Source organism: Condylura cristata, unplaced genomic scaffold (genome assembly GCF_000260355.1).
Source record: "Condylura cristata isolate star-nosed mole 26May11 unplaced genomic scaffold, ConCri1.0 scaffold00023, whole genome shotgun sequence".
NCBI lineage: Eukaryota > Metazoa > Chordata > Mammalia > Eulipotyphla > Talpidae > Condylura > Condylura cristata.
The window spans coordinates 16,778,909-16,791,068 of record NW_004567124.1 but is presented as its reverse complement, the minus strand read 5'-3'; the positions used below and the strand labels follow the sequence as shown (position 1 = coordinate 16,791,068).

The 12,160-nt window shown below is 47.0% G+C and overlaps 1 long non-coding RNA gene across 1 annotated transcript; it reads right to left on the bottom strand.

Annotated features, from left to right (window-relative positions):
- Positions 1-1,199: 1,199 nt before the first annotated feature.
- On the bottom strand, positions 1,200-8,383 carry LOC105853986. The gene is made up of 3 exons (XR_001145715.1): positions 7,949-8,383; positions 7,672-7,760; positions 1,200-1,965 (listed from the first exon to the last, which is right to left on the bottom strand). It is a non-coding gene; the product is annotated as an uncharacterized LOC105853986 (long non-coding RNA).
- Between the last annotated feature and the right edge of the window lie 3,777 nt (positions 8,384-12,160).

The following is a 12,160-nucleotide window of genomic DNA, read 5'->3' as shown; positions in this document are numbered from 1 at the left end:
TGGTGTGTTGTGTGTGGACCAAGGTGCTAGGTTGAGGACTCTAAAGAGGGTTGCAGGGCTAATCATTAGGGCTGAAAGACCTGGAGACGGGGCTAAGGGCCGTAGGGATGGGGCCAAGGGCTCTCGATTTCTGTAAATGTCATTTCGCCAAGCAGAGAGGTTCTTCCTGACATACAAGTGGGTAGAGGGTTAGTTAAGTACTGAGCTGTAATTCAGCAGGGGAGTGAGCTGGAGTGAAGGGACACCTTCTCTTCCCCACACTGCCTTTGTTGCCAGATTCCAGCAGCCCAAAACTGGACCCTAAATGGTTTTGATGGCCGTGGGTATATCTTCAGTCCTAGAATCTCCAGCGCTCACCTGAGAGTTTGTTCTCAACAAATAGATGATTATAATGTACTTGAGTAATGCCTATATTTTCCTGTTTAACATGCATTAATCCAAGTAACAAAAAAAATCAATATTGCTAACAATATTGCAAACAAATCCTAGTCTTCTTACATGAAAACCTTGTCCAATTTTCACTCATTCCTACCCACTTGAATTTTATTTCCCCTAGTAGCTTCATTGTAACTTCTGGTTAGCTTAGAAATCAGTACTGACTTTCAATAGCCTTTCTCTGAAATTCCAGGCTTTTTTTGGAATTTGTCACAGGGGGACCCTGGGAGCCTCCAAATATCAGCCTCTTCCCTCATAATGCTCTTTGAGGATCACAAGTTTACCTTAAACTCTGTCCCTTCAGGTACAGCGAATTTCTGGACTCACTGCTAAAGGCTTAAATTTTTGTCCTCCTCCTCCCTAACTAAATCCCCTATGTGACAGCTACCAGCCCCCCTTTCAGAGTGAGACCCCACACTCTGCTCTCCTTGCCATTTTGTCTTCCCTACCCTTGGCAATCTCAGCTAATCACAGCTGGTGGTTCTTGCTGGGGGTTTATTATGATTCTTAAAAAAAAAAAAAAAATTGGTGTTTTCCACCTGGAAGGAACAAACCGGAGGGGCTGGCTAATGAAGGAACTTAGGTTTGCAAAACACTGTTAATAATTTAGCATTGTATTTCAAGGAAAAAAAATAGCTTTCTTAAATCATCCCCACAATATAAATTGCAGACTTACAGTATGGTCCTGGTAAGTCTAAATTTTTAAAGGAGCAATATTCAAAGAGACATAGATGTCTGTATTAATTATTTATTCGCCAGTGCCTTCCTTCGTTTCTAACTTATTATTAATTAGGCGCCTCTAGTCTTTCGCAGAGCGCTCCACTGAGCCGGTTGCAGCTTTAAATATGAATTAAAAGCAAATCCAAGCTACTGTAATGCGAAAATTATTCCGTGTCTTGCATGGCAGAGATGAATAGCCGCGTGGATCAATATCGTGAAACTCGGCTCCGAACGACAGGGTTATTGATAGCTTATATTAATGATGTTAATGATGGAAAAAGGAAAACAACGGCCCACCCGACTTAGAAACTTTTTAGCTGCTGAAACCCCGCAATAAAAACGGAAAGGGGGCAGGAATCGGGCTTAAGTGTAATAAGAAAATTATTTATGAAACCGGATAAATGACTTCAGAGTCTTGATGCATTTGAACCTAACGCTCTCGGCTCCTGGCGGCCCCGGCTCCAGCTGGGGAGACCGCGAAAACCCCAAGCCACGGGGAGCAGTGGGGTGGGGGGCGCTTCCCCCGCCTTGACAGCCTCCGGTTTGCCGCCCGCTTTTCCCGGTCCCGGCGGGGAGAGCCCTCTGGGGCGCCAGTCGCGAGCGCTTATCGAAGTTCGTGGAGTGGCAGCCTAGAGGCTGGTTCTGGCCCTCCCAGCGGGGACAACAGGGCGGGTCAGCTGGGCCCGGCAGCCTGAACTTTGATCCGATTTCTTCTCTTGGCACCCGCTCTCGGCGAGGAGTTTCAGGTTTAGCGGGCACAGGTCTGATTTGCACTGTCTTCCTTCCAGCTGGTCAAGGCTCCCTGTATCTCTAAAATGCAAACGGGTGCCTGAGTTAAGAGGATGGTGTGCTTTGGGAAAAAAGAAATTATTCTAAACAGAGCTGGAAAAGATGGCCCACTCTTGCCTGTGCCAGCGGGTTCTTTACCAGGCACGAGGTGGGGTGCTAAGTGGACCTTGACATTAGCGCCAGGAGAGCACTGACTAGGTTTTCTGGGTAGGGCAGAAAGGGTGTGAACACATCGGTTGGGGCCCCATTCTCTATTCTGTCTAGGCATCGTCCCCTTTCTGGGTAGTTCCGAATATCGACCCACTCTCCCTTTCTCCCTAGCTGGGGGCCGCGAGGGCGAGGGTGCGGAGAGCAAAAGGTTAAATACTGACCCGGGAGGACGGCAGGAAAGGTCAGAGCCTGAGGGTCACTTGCAGGCTCGAGGTCCCATCCCCCTCTCCAGGGTAAAGAGCAACCTGGTCTCTTCCCTAGTCAGGGTCCTTGATCCTTGGAAGTGCATGTGGTGTGTGTGTGGAGGGGCGGGGGTAGGGAGGATGACAGAGCCCTGCCAAATCTTTGGGGGTTGGGGGACATCACCGGCTAATGCTAGGGTAATGTGTGGGTCCCTATTTAACAGTGAAATGCTGCCGCCCTTAATCTTTTCAGTTGGGGTAGGAAGCTGAGGGGGGCTTTTAATTTACACTGGGGCAGTTATTTGTTCTGCTTTTTTTTGTGGGAGAGAAGAAGCCATCCTGAGCTGCAGGACAAATCAGACAATCAGTTTTTCTCTGAAGGCTGGGTAATCTTGCATTTTCGTTTTATTAGGGCTTTTACAATTTATTTTCCTCCCTTCCGTTATTTTATTCTTCTTCACCGTTCCTTTTCATTCCTCCTTTTTTATTTTTCTTTTCTTTCCATCCTTTCCATTCTACCTCTGTTCTTACTTTTTCCTCTTTCCCTTTTCTTTAGCTTCCTGTCCTCCCTTCCTCTCTTTCTCCATTCCTCCCCTCCTTTTCTTTCTCTCCCTTTTCCTTCTCCCTTATTCTTCCCTTTTCCTTCTCCCTTACTCTTTCCCTTTCTCCTCCTTAATCTTTCTTTGATTATTTGTTTTCTTCCCCTCTAACTAGTTGAAGGCCTAACAGCTCCTCTCTTCTCCTTGAGACTGCCTCATGGCAAGTGCTAACATCATTTGGCATGGACATCAAATATTCTTGATTTTGTAAAAGATAAGATGCACACTTGAGCACCAGCATTTGGAGGGAGCATCCAAGTCTCTGGGGGCCTGTAAGTGGCACCTCTTGTGGCATCTCAGCTGGGTCTTTGAACCAGTCTGTGTCCTGCTGGCTCATGATGGCAGTGCCCCTTTGCCAATCTCTGTAAGAGGTGGGTGCATATCCCTGGCTAAAATACCCATGGTGCTCTATGGGCCCCTGGTTGATATCAGTATGTTTTTTGTTTGTTTGTTTTCGTTTTTACTTTGTTAAAAAAAATCTTTGAGGCCATTGCTCCTAATAGCAATGAGCAAGCCTAAAACCTATTCTAGGGCATGAGAGGCAACGAATTTGAGAACATTTTCTAGATAGTTAGACAAAACAACATCCCACCCCCCCCCAAAACCAAAACAACAAAACCCAAACTACTCATGGTCCTGCCCCCCAGGAAGAACCCTTCTCAGCTCAGGGGCTGAGTCCACAATCAAGTACAAGTTTCAGATAAGCTACACAGACACAGACACATAGCCACGCAGTCTACCAACAAAGGACCCTTCCTCAGAAACACAAAAGACACTGCACAAAATCACTTGATTCTGGGGGAAATCAATATCGAAATTAGGTTTATTGTCTTCTTATATGATTAAAAATGACAAAGTGTTGCCTTTTATTTTCATAAAAAGACAGAAGGCAGAGCAAAATAATTTACTATCGAGTTCTGCTCCTTTCATTTGCCTGCCACAATGTGGAGGGGGCTGTAGGGTGGTTGGGAAGCACTGTGAATAGTCAGGGGTCCCCTGCACAGGGATGAGCTGGCCATCAGAGGAGAGGAGTGTTGTTGTGTGTGTGAGGAGAATGCATTTTCTAATCTCCAGTCTTTGGCAAAGTTGGTCCAAACTGGGTACTTCTTATAGCCCCTTTCCTAAGAAATGGTGGGCCACCTGTTCCTTTGACCCTAATTTCTTTAATTTAAATCCAGGCCCCAGATCTTGTTTTCCAAAATAACTCTTAAGATAACGTCGCTCTAGTAGTGCAGGATTCAGGCAGTGCCAGAGAGTCCTAGCTGGTTAAGCCGGCGGCCTCTCAGCCACCCTGAATCTTCGATCCTATGAAACATAGCCTCTGTCCTTGCGTGTGTCCGACCCGTTGCATGACCGTGAGCAGATTCCTTTCCCGGAGGGCTTTCTGGGTTGCAGATTTCTGGGCTGCCATCTGGAAAATGGGGTTCCCGAAATCTCTTTGGGCTGGGCGAGCAAGCGCGCGTTCCAAGAATACGACTGAACCAGGCACCCTCTGATTACCCCAACGCGGGGGGTTATTTATCTACGTTTAAAACAATAAGAACCAAAAGCATCCATGGCGTGAATCTCAACTTAACTAAAAAAAAACGAGTCAGAATCTCATCTCTCGACTGACTGATGTTCTTGCCCAGCGTGCACAGAGCTCACCCTTACCTGTCCACTGCCTTTTTCTAGAACACAGTGGATCCCCAAACGCGGAGCGCTACCCGTGAGAATGCAGTACCCTTAACAGTACTTATTAGGAAAATAAGTATTAAACTCGGTCTCTTAGAGCCCTACAATGAGCCTTCCGATTTGGAATTGCAGTTTCATGAGCTGTATATGCCATAGATTCATTTACTAAAGTCATTAATTGGGCCTCCCCCTTTTGTTCTGGAGCGGAGGGTTTATATCTCCGTGTCTGCGGAATTGAAGCCCAACCAAACCATCTCTTCCGCGGAGTCCCCAGGGCATGGTTCTTCCAAGGTCACTTGGCTTAGTCTTGGGGTCGAGGAGTTAGGAGACTTAGATATTGTTCCCTCCTCACTTAGAAATCTGACAAGCTGGACTGGGCATCGATATCAGGCTGGGCTGCGATGCCGATGCCCGGCTGGCTGTGGGGCAGGGGGCAGCTCAGCCTCCACCTGGTGTTGAGCTCCATGTTTTTCTGCAAAGGTCATGCTAGGTAATCGCACCCTCTATTTGGGGCACCTCTCCGCAAATTGCAAGATGCCCAGTAAGGAGGCTGCCAAGGCATCTGCATCTGTATCCACATCCTTCCTGACTGGCAAACGAGAGGAGGCAGCCTTTAGAAGGGGGAAGCAGTCTGAGATTTGGGGCATCTGGTGGCCCTCCTGGGGAACAGCTCTGGATCTTTTCCTTGTGAAGGCAGATTCACTCTCCAGCTGCCGGGGAAACAGACTGATTTCTCTTTTCCTCCTTCTATCCCTCTCCAGTCTCTTTTCCCAACTGACCTCTCTCCAGCTGTGAGTGGCCCAGAGCTTCCAGCCTCAGGGCCAAAGGTCAAGCTTTACTAGGCTGTGGCCTCAAACTCGAGGGCTGCTACCGAGAGAGTCAGTCACCAGGCGGTCACTCCAGGCTGGCAGCCCATTGCTAACCAAAGAAAGCAGTTGCTGATTTCAGAGCTCTCCTCCCCTACTTAGCTTTATCTGATGACTGTGGATTTTCTATGGGGAGCAACTTAATTTAGGAAATTACATTGGGACCATAAAGCCACTATTGAAGATATTTTGGGAGGCTCCCCCCCCTCCCCCGTTATTTCTGTAGTTGTCCAAATTGGGCCAGTTTTGAATGTGGTGTGTTACCAGAGCAGACTTCCACTGCTTTATTTCATTTTCCCCAACCCTAGCCTGTGCAGGAAAGAGGCTGCCAGATTCAGGAGAGTCATAGGAATGCCCTGCCCTCCAAGTAGGCAGATCTGTTCCAAAGGGGCCGACCTTTTGTGAGTGAGGGCAAGGCCAGCAGAGTAAAAAGCAGATTTTTATGCATGTTCACGTGGCCCAGTGTAATGAACACATCTCCATCAATTCCTGGAGGCAGAGGGCTCAATTTATTTGCGTTTAGCTGAGGATCGTCCTCAGCTTCAGCTCTGACTGACTACTGAGCAGCCGAGTAGTTAGAATTCTCTCTCCAACGAAAGCGATGGTCAATAGAATTCTCGGTATCAAATGAGCAATAATTTGCTGTGGCTACATGCTGGATAATGAAAGATGTTAGTGGGATCAATAAAAAATGAAAACACTTTTACTTACATCTTGAGTTACTGTTTTAAGAGAGCAAGAGGGATGCAGCAAACCCAAAGCTTAGCTTCAGATTCTCTCCAACCTCCCTCAGACCCATAGAGCCCTGTTCCCACCAGACAGGTGTTTCTTGCTCTGGGCCTTTCCACCTCCTCCCAGTTAGTGCTCAAAGGCAATAGTTTATTTACACCAAATTAACCCCTTAGCAACCAGTAATAATTTAACTGTCAGGGTTTTAAAGATTTTCTTTATTTCTGCAAATCAGAAATAAAATTCAAATAGTTTCTGATAAAATGTGAAGGTCACTGAAATGGTTGTAGTTTACTGAAAAAGGAGGAAAAGTATCCCATAGCTGAATTGTTCTTCAAAATGTCTCAAAACATGCATTTAGCTGAGATAAATGCATAGTGCCTATGTTCCCCCCCTCAAAGAATCAGGTTTACTTCTTTTGCTTTATTTTGTGTGGCCATTAAATCTGTAAAATTCAGACCTTAAACTTGCTTTCCTCAGACCAGTTAATTCCCTCACTTTCTTTCATAATCATTTTTTTTGCCTATTCAATTTATTTTCACTTTGCATTATACTTATTGGTACCTTCCAATCCCCTCCCACCATTCAACTGCATACACACTCTTCTAAATCTGTTCTATAAGAAACTTTTTGTGAAACGTTCACGAAAACATATGTATTTACGATACCAAGGCTTAAAATGTGCGGAAAATAAACCAAGTGCTCCGTATAAAACAGGGGCAAGGAGAAAGCTCATAGCCAGACAGCTTCCAGCACCCCCGGAACCAATATAAGCAAAGATCATCAGGAAATTACATTTTCTCATCACTTAAAAAAAAAAGACACGATTTTTAGCCTCCTCTTTATGCCCTCTGACCTAATGAGCTGATTCTGCCATTGAGATAACGGTCAGTGCTGCAAAGAAAGAGAGCAGTGGACAGTGATCATTTAAAACAGGTTTGGACTGTATTTGGTGATACAGCCACGCAACCTGGGAGATTTAGAAAGCAGGAACAAGCCTGGGGAAGCGTAGCCCAGTTCCAATTTGGGAATCTCCCGGGGTAAGTGAACCTTGCAGGCTCCACTTCTACAACGCTCACAAATGCAGGTGCGGTTCTGCCTCTGTAAGCTGCTTGGCATTGGAACTGCTGACAAATCGCAGAAGCTAGCTCGCTTATCTGCCAGAGCACGGGATACGCCTGGATATTTACACGCGGTTCGGGAGGCTTCCCCTCAGCCCTCACTTGCTACTTTTAACTTGCCTGGAGGACCTGTTAGATGCTAAAGCTGCGAGAGAAGGCTGGGAGGGGTGCGCCCCCGCTCGGCTCGCGGGCGGTGACGCGGCTGCTGCCCTCAGCCCTAGCCTCCCACCCTGCTTGCCTGGCCATAAGCTCAGTAGTGGACTACAGTGGCCAGGGGCCTGGAGCACCTGCCCGGGCCTATGCGTAACCCCTTCACCCCTCCGCATGCGCCTGTAGACTGGCTTACCCTCGTGGGCGAGTCGCCGCGCATTAGCGGATTTCATGGCAAGTTGCTTCTTTGACAAGCGATCAGGTTCGCGTCTGAGGATTTGACCCCTAGGAGGGAGGGAAACCAGAGTCAATCTGCATAATTTCAAATAAGAAGGAAACCAGAAAACAGGGAAGCCTAATTTCAAGTCCCCTAATTCACCCTCTCCGGAAACTATAACTAGCTCTCTTCCCCCTACCCGCGTCCCCAACTAATGGACAGTAAGAAAAGAAGTCGTTCACGTCGCGGGTGATACCTTTTATTGCGCTCACTTTAAAGACTGGCACAGGACGGGCCCCTCCGTGCAGCCTTTCTTGGTAGCTCTGCCTGGGACAGGTGGGTCCCCAGGTTGCTCCCGGGCCTGAGGATTCCAGCAAGGTCACGATGTGAGGGGTGCGGGGAAGAAAGACCTTGGGCTCCGTGCCAAGCTGCCCCCTTCGGCGCCCAGGGTCTGAGCCTGACTGCACAGCCCAAATTCCCTCCAGCGCCATCCGCTCCATCTTTAAGTCCAGGCAAAGATCAATTCTCCCGCTTTCCTTCGCGCACACACACATTTGCAGCCATAAATAAACAGCTCCCAGCTAAATCAGGAACCGGAGAAGAGAAAGAGAAAAAAGAAAAGAGAAGGGCGAGAACCCGAGTCGAGTCTCGCTTCTCCCGGGCGCCGGATGGCTTTTTTTGGTCAGGCCAACCTAGCATTTAGGCTCGCAACTCGCATTTGAATAGCTGCCTGGGCTTGTTATGGACCCGGGAAAGGTCTGAAAGGGAATCACTATGCAAATTGTCCCAGTTACAATCGAAAGGTTCGATCTCCAGGAGCTGCCTGACGGAAGTTGATGTCTGCTATCTGTGCATTAGGGTTGCATTACCGCCTTCGCGGGTCTTCTCACCACCCCCGCTCGCGCCTGCCGGGGAGGCTTTTTTGTTGTTGTTTCTTATGTGTATATTTTCCCTCAGTAATTAAAAGAAAAAAGAAGAAAAAAAAAAAAAAGGGCTGAAGGTGGCGGCGTAGCTGACTCGGGCCTGGGAGGCCCACGGGCGGAGAGAAGGAGGTGCGGCCGCTGGGGCGGGGAGGCGGGAGGGGGTGTCATTCTTTTGCAGCAGGTGTTGATGGTGCGTCTGAAATCAAACATTTAGAAACGGCTTTTTTCAGTGCTTTGCAGGACTAGCGGCGGTGAGGGTTGGGGGCGGCGATGTCTGCTGCCACCCGCCTGCTTGATCCTACAATGCCGGCTGCGGATCAATAACCGCTCACTGTAATCCTAGTAATTGTAGGGCTCGAAGCTTTTATTTTAAAGAAATAGGACACTAGGGCGCGGGCAGGCAGCTAAGGCGGCGCGGCTGGGCCGCGGTGCCTCCGAGCGCCTTTTGGGGCGCCCATCTTTTAAACCCGAGAGCCCTGCAAATTCCCGCCATTGAGTATTTTCGGGATTCCAGTGCCGGCGTTAGTCGGCGGGGCCCAGGGATTCGCCGGATTTGCTAAACTCGCATGGCTTCGGGGGAGGAATGGCGATCATTCGAAGACACTTCTGGATGTTGCTCTAGGCCCGCCGCGAGCGGGATCCGGCATTTCCCCCACCTGCTCCCTTACAGGCGGGTAAGGCCGGAGCATGGCATATTGGGCTTGGACCCTGGTCAGCTGGCCTTAGGCCTCATTGACCAGTGCTGGAGTCTAGGCCTTTCTGTACAGAACGCTAGACATTTTGACTCGTCAGCTGCCTTCCTGGGCCCGAGTCTGTGTCAGGCTCCGGGCAGATCAGGCGACCCTTACTGTTGGTCTAGAGTGGGCCTATTGTGTGTCCGGCGCTTAGCTTTGTAGGTTGGCACGGTCACTAGCACGCAGCTAGTTTTTCCACACACGCGGCCACTTAAACTCTGGTTTCCTCCGGAGCAGAAAATTGCACGTTTGGCGGAGGCCCGCGGACTCCCATGCGTACGCGGGCCGCCAGGTCCTCAGCCGCTCTCCCTACGCTCTCTGGCAGCAGTACAGCTCCACTGCTGGGGACTGGGGCTGCAGCCCCCGCGCGCGGCTGGCTGCCCACAGCTTCTGGCGCCCCAGAAGATGACCATCTGTCATTCAATTAAGGTTTCAGGGCAGCTGATGGGGGAGCCAGGGTCAGCGACCCCAGGACAAAACGGCCTGCTGCCTCGGATAGGAGAAGTTCAAATGTTAAATGCAGAACATTGTGCCCTCTCCCAGTTCTGGCCCCCACCCGGCCTCAGGTCCGGCCGGTGGACAGCAGCGGGGTGAAGGGCAGCGGTCATTAGCACTTAGATTTCAGCTCTGGGCCGGGCTCCTTCTGTTGGGTCATTTCGACCAGGGAACCTTTAACCCTTTCAAGCCAGCCTTCCCTCTAGGGAAGGCCATCTTGTTCGATGAAGGAGAGAAAGGGAGGGAGATCAGATGCACTGGTAAACAGAGAGGTTAAACTGTATTTCTGATGATTTCTCCATAGAAGAAGAAAGCCTACTAGATAGAAGAAAAACAGTGTGTTATAGCCAAAAACAAGCTGACGATCTACACAAGCCTTTATTTTTTACTTTTTAGTTTTGGGGAAGAAGTGTATCCATTACATGTGATATGGGGACTACTGGGCCAGTGGGGAGACTGGATTTGTAAGAATTTCCAGACTTTCCTCCTATAATTGTGTGTTTACCCACATCTTTGTGAGTGGTGATGAAGTCTCCATTGCAACCAAATTCATCTAAAGTAGAGTGGTTACAAGTGGCCTTTCCCTTTTGGGACTTTCCCTCAACAAAATCAGGTAAAAAATTTTTTTAAACTAATGTGATTACTACAATACATTCATTAAATATCTACAGACTGGGCATTTCGGTGTTAATATTCTTGTCTTGCCTACACTGGATAGAGGGAGACACACCCAAATACCTAGTAGTTTTAAGTGGAAAAACCAAGCTAGTCCTCTCTATTATTAACTGTGGAGTCCAGGAACAACTTATTGGTAAGATACCATTTCAAGACTTGGGAAACCAGGTGTTTTAAAAGGCTAGTTAGTAACAGAAGAAAGGCCCATGGCTTCTAGTTTCCAGACCCACTTCTTAACATTACATGAAGACCCCTCCCTGCTTTTTGGAAGGAACTATCAAAGAAATCAAAAGAATAAATTAATCAATCAGACATTCAGCATTGCAGCACCTTAGCAAATTTTTCACTGGATAACAATGAATAATGCATGACCCTCCAGTATATTGACTGTGGTAAATGGTCTTTAAGGTAAGGTGCTGCAACAAGTACCTTTAAATAAAATCAAAATAAAAAAGTTTACCACAATCATAATAAATTGTTCAGTCATCTTCCTATTGACTCAGACAGCATCTTTCTTCAGGGGCATTTGGAGTTATTTTTTCCCCCTTGCAAAGAGACCAGAACAAATTGATGAATTGAGCTTTCACTATGCTAATTTAGACATTATAAATATTTAATTAACATCCCTAATAGCCAGTCATAGAGGGACCCTCTCTACTTTACACTGTTCTTAATCTAAAGTAAATGCTTTTCCCATTAATAGCCTGCTGCCATATTAGCAGCTTCCTCTGTAAAAGGACCCCATTCAGCCCAAAAGAAGGGGGGTGTTGAGTAGTCTGCATTAGATAGGGGTTTGTCCTGTAAAAGATTCTAGAAATAGTTTCTTTGGATTCTACCTTTCCTAGTCTTGCTTAAGTGAGGCTACTCTGAGAATAGGGGTGACCTCTCAATTTTATTGTTCTACAAAATGCACTCTTTTGACTACCTTGGTAATGGTAGGTAACTTTTAGATTAGAATAAAACTGTATTTATAACTATAAGGGTTATTTTCAAAAGTTGATAATAGGTAATGGAAGACAGATATCCAACCATGGTGTGTTTTAACAGAGTGGTGCAGTTGGAAGAGTTCTGAACCAAAAATCAAAAGATTGAAGTTCAAGTCCAGTGGCACAAAATTGTAGTGAGAATCTTGGGCAACAGATTTAATACATTTGAGCCTCAGACTTCTCTGGAGATAATTAATGTCTATAGCATAGTGTTACATACAAGAATAAATGGGAAGAGATATGTGAAATCACTTAACATCTAGTAAATATTCAGTTTATATTGGATTGATTATTAAATTAAATTGCCAAAATATTCATCAACTCTTCTTTCCCCTTAAGTTTATTCTTGTATTCTTTAAACTATGCTATTATTATAGCCTAACATTATATTTTCAAATATTGTTTGTCTTACCAATTCTTGGATCTAGTTTCTTTAATCTGAAGGGGAGGGTGGGGAACAGAAGACCCAAACCTTGACCAAGAGGCGGTGTAAAAACAGCCACTAGAATTTAGACTTTCAAAAGCTCTGAGTCATAAACTCTGATCGCTGAAATGTCCTTACACAACAGCCCTTGTGTGGTTTAGAAAGATTCCAGAAGCAGCATTATATTTCCCAAGGGTCAGGCATCAGGCCAGAACTGAGAGTTCAAGAAAT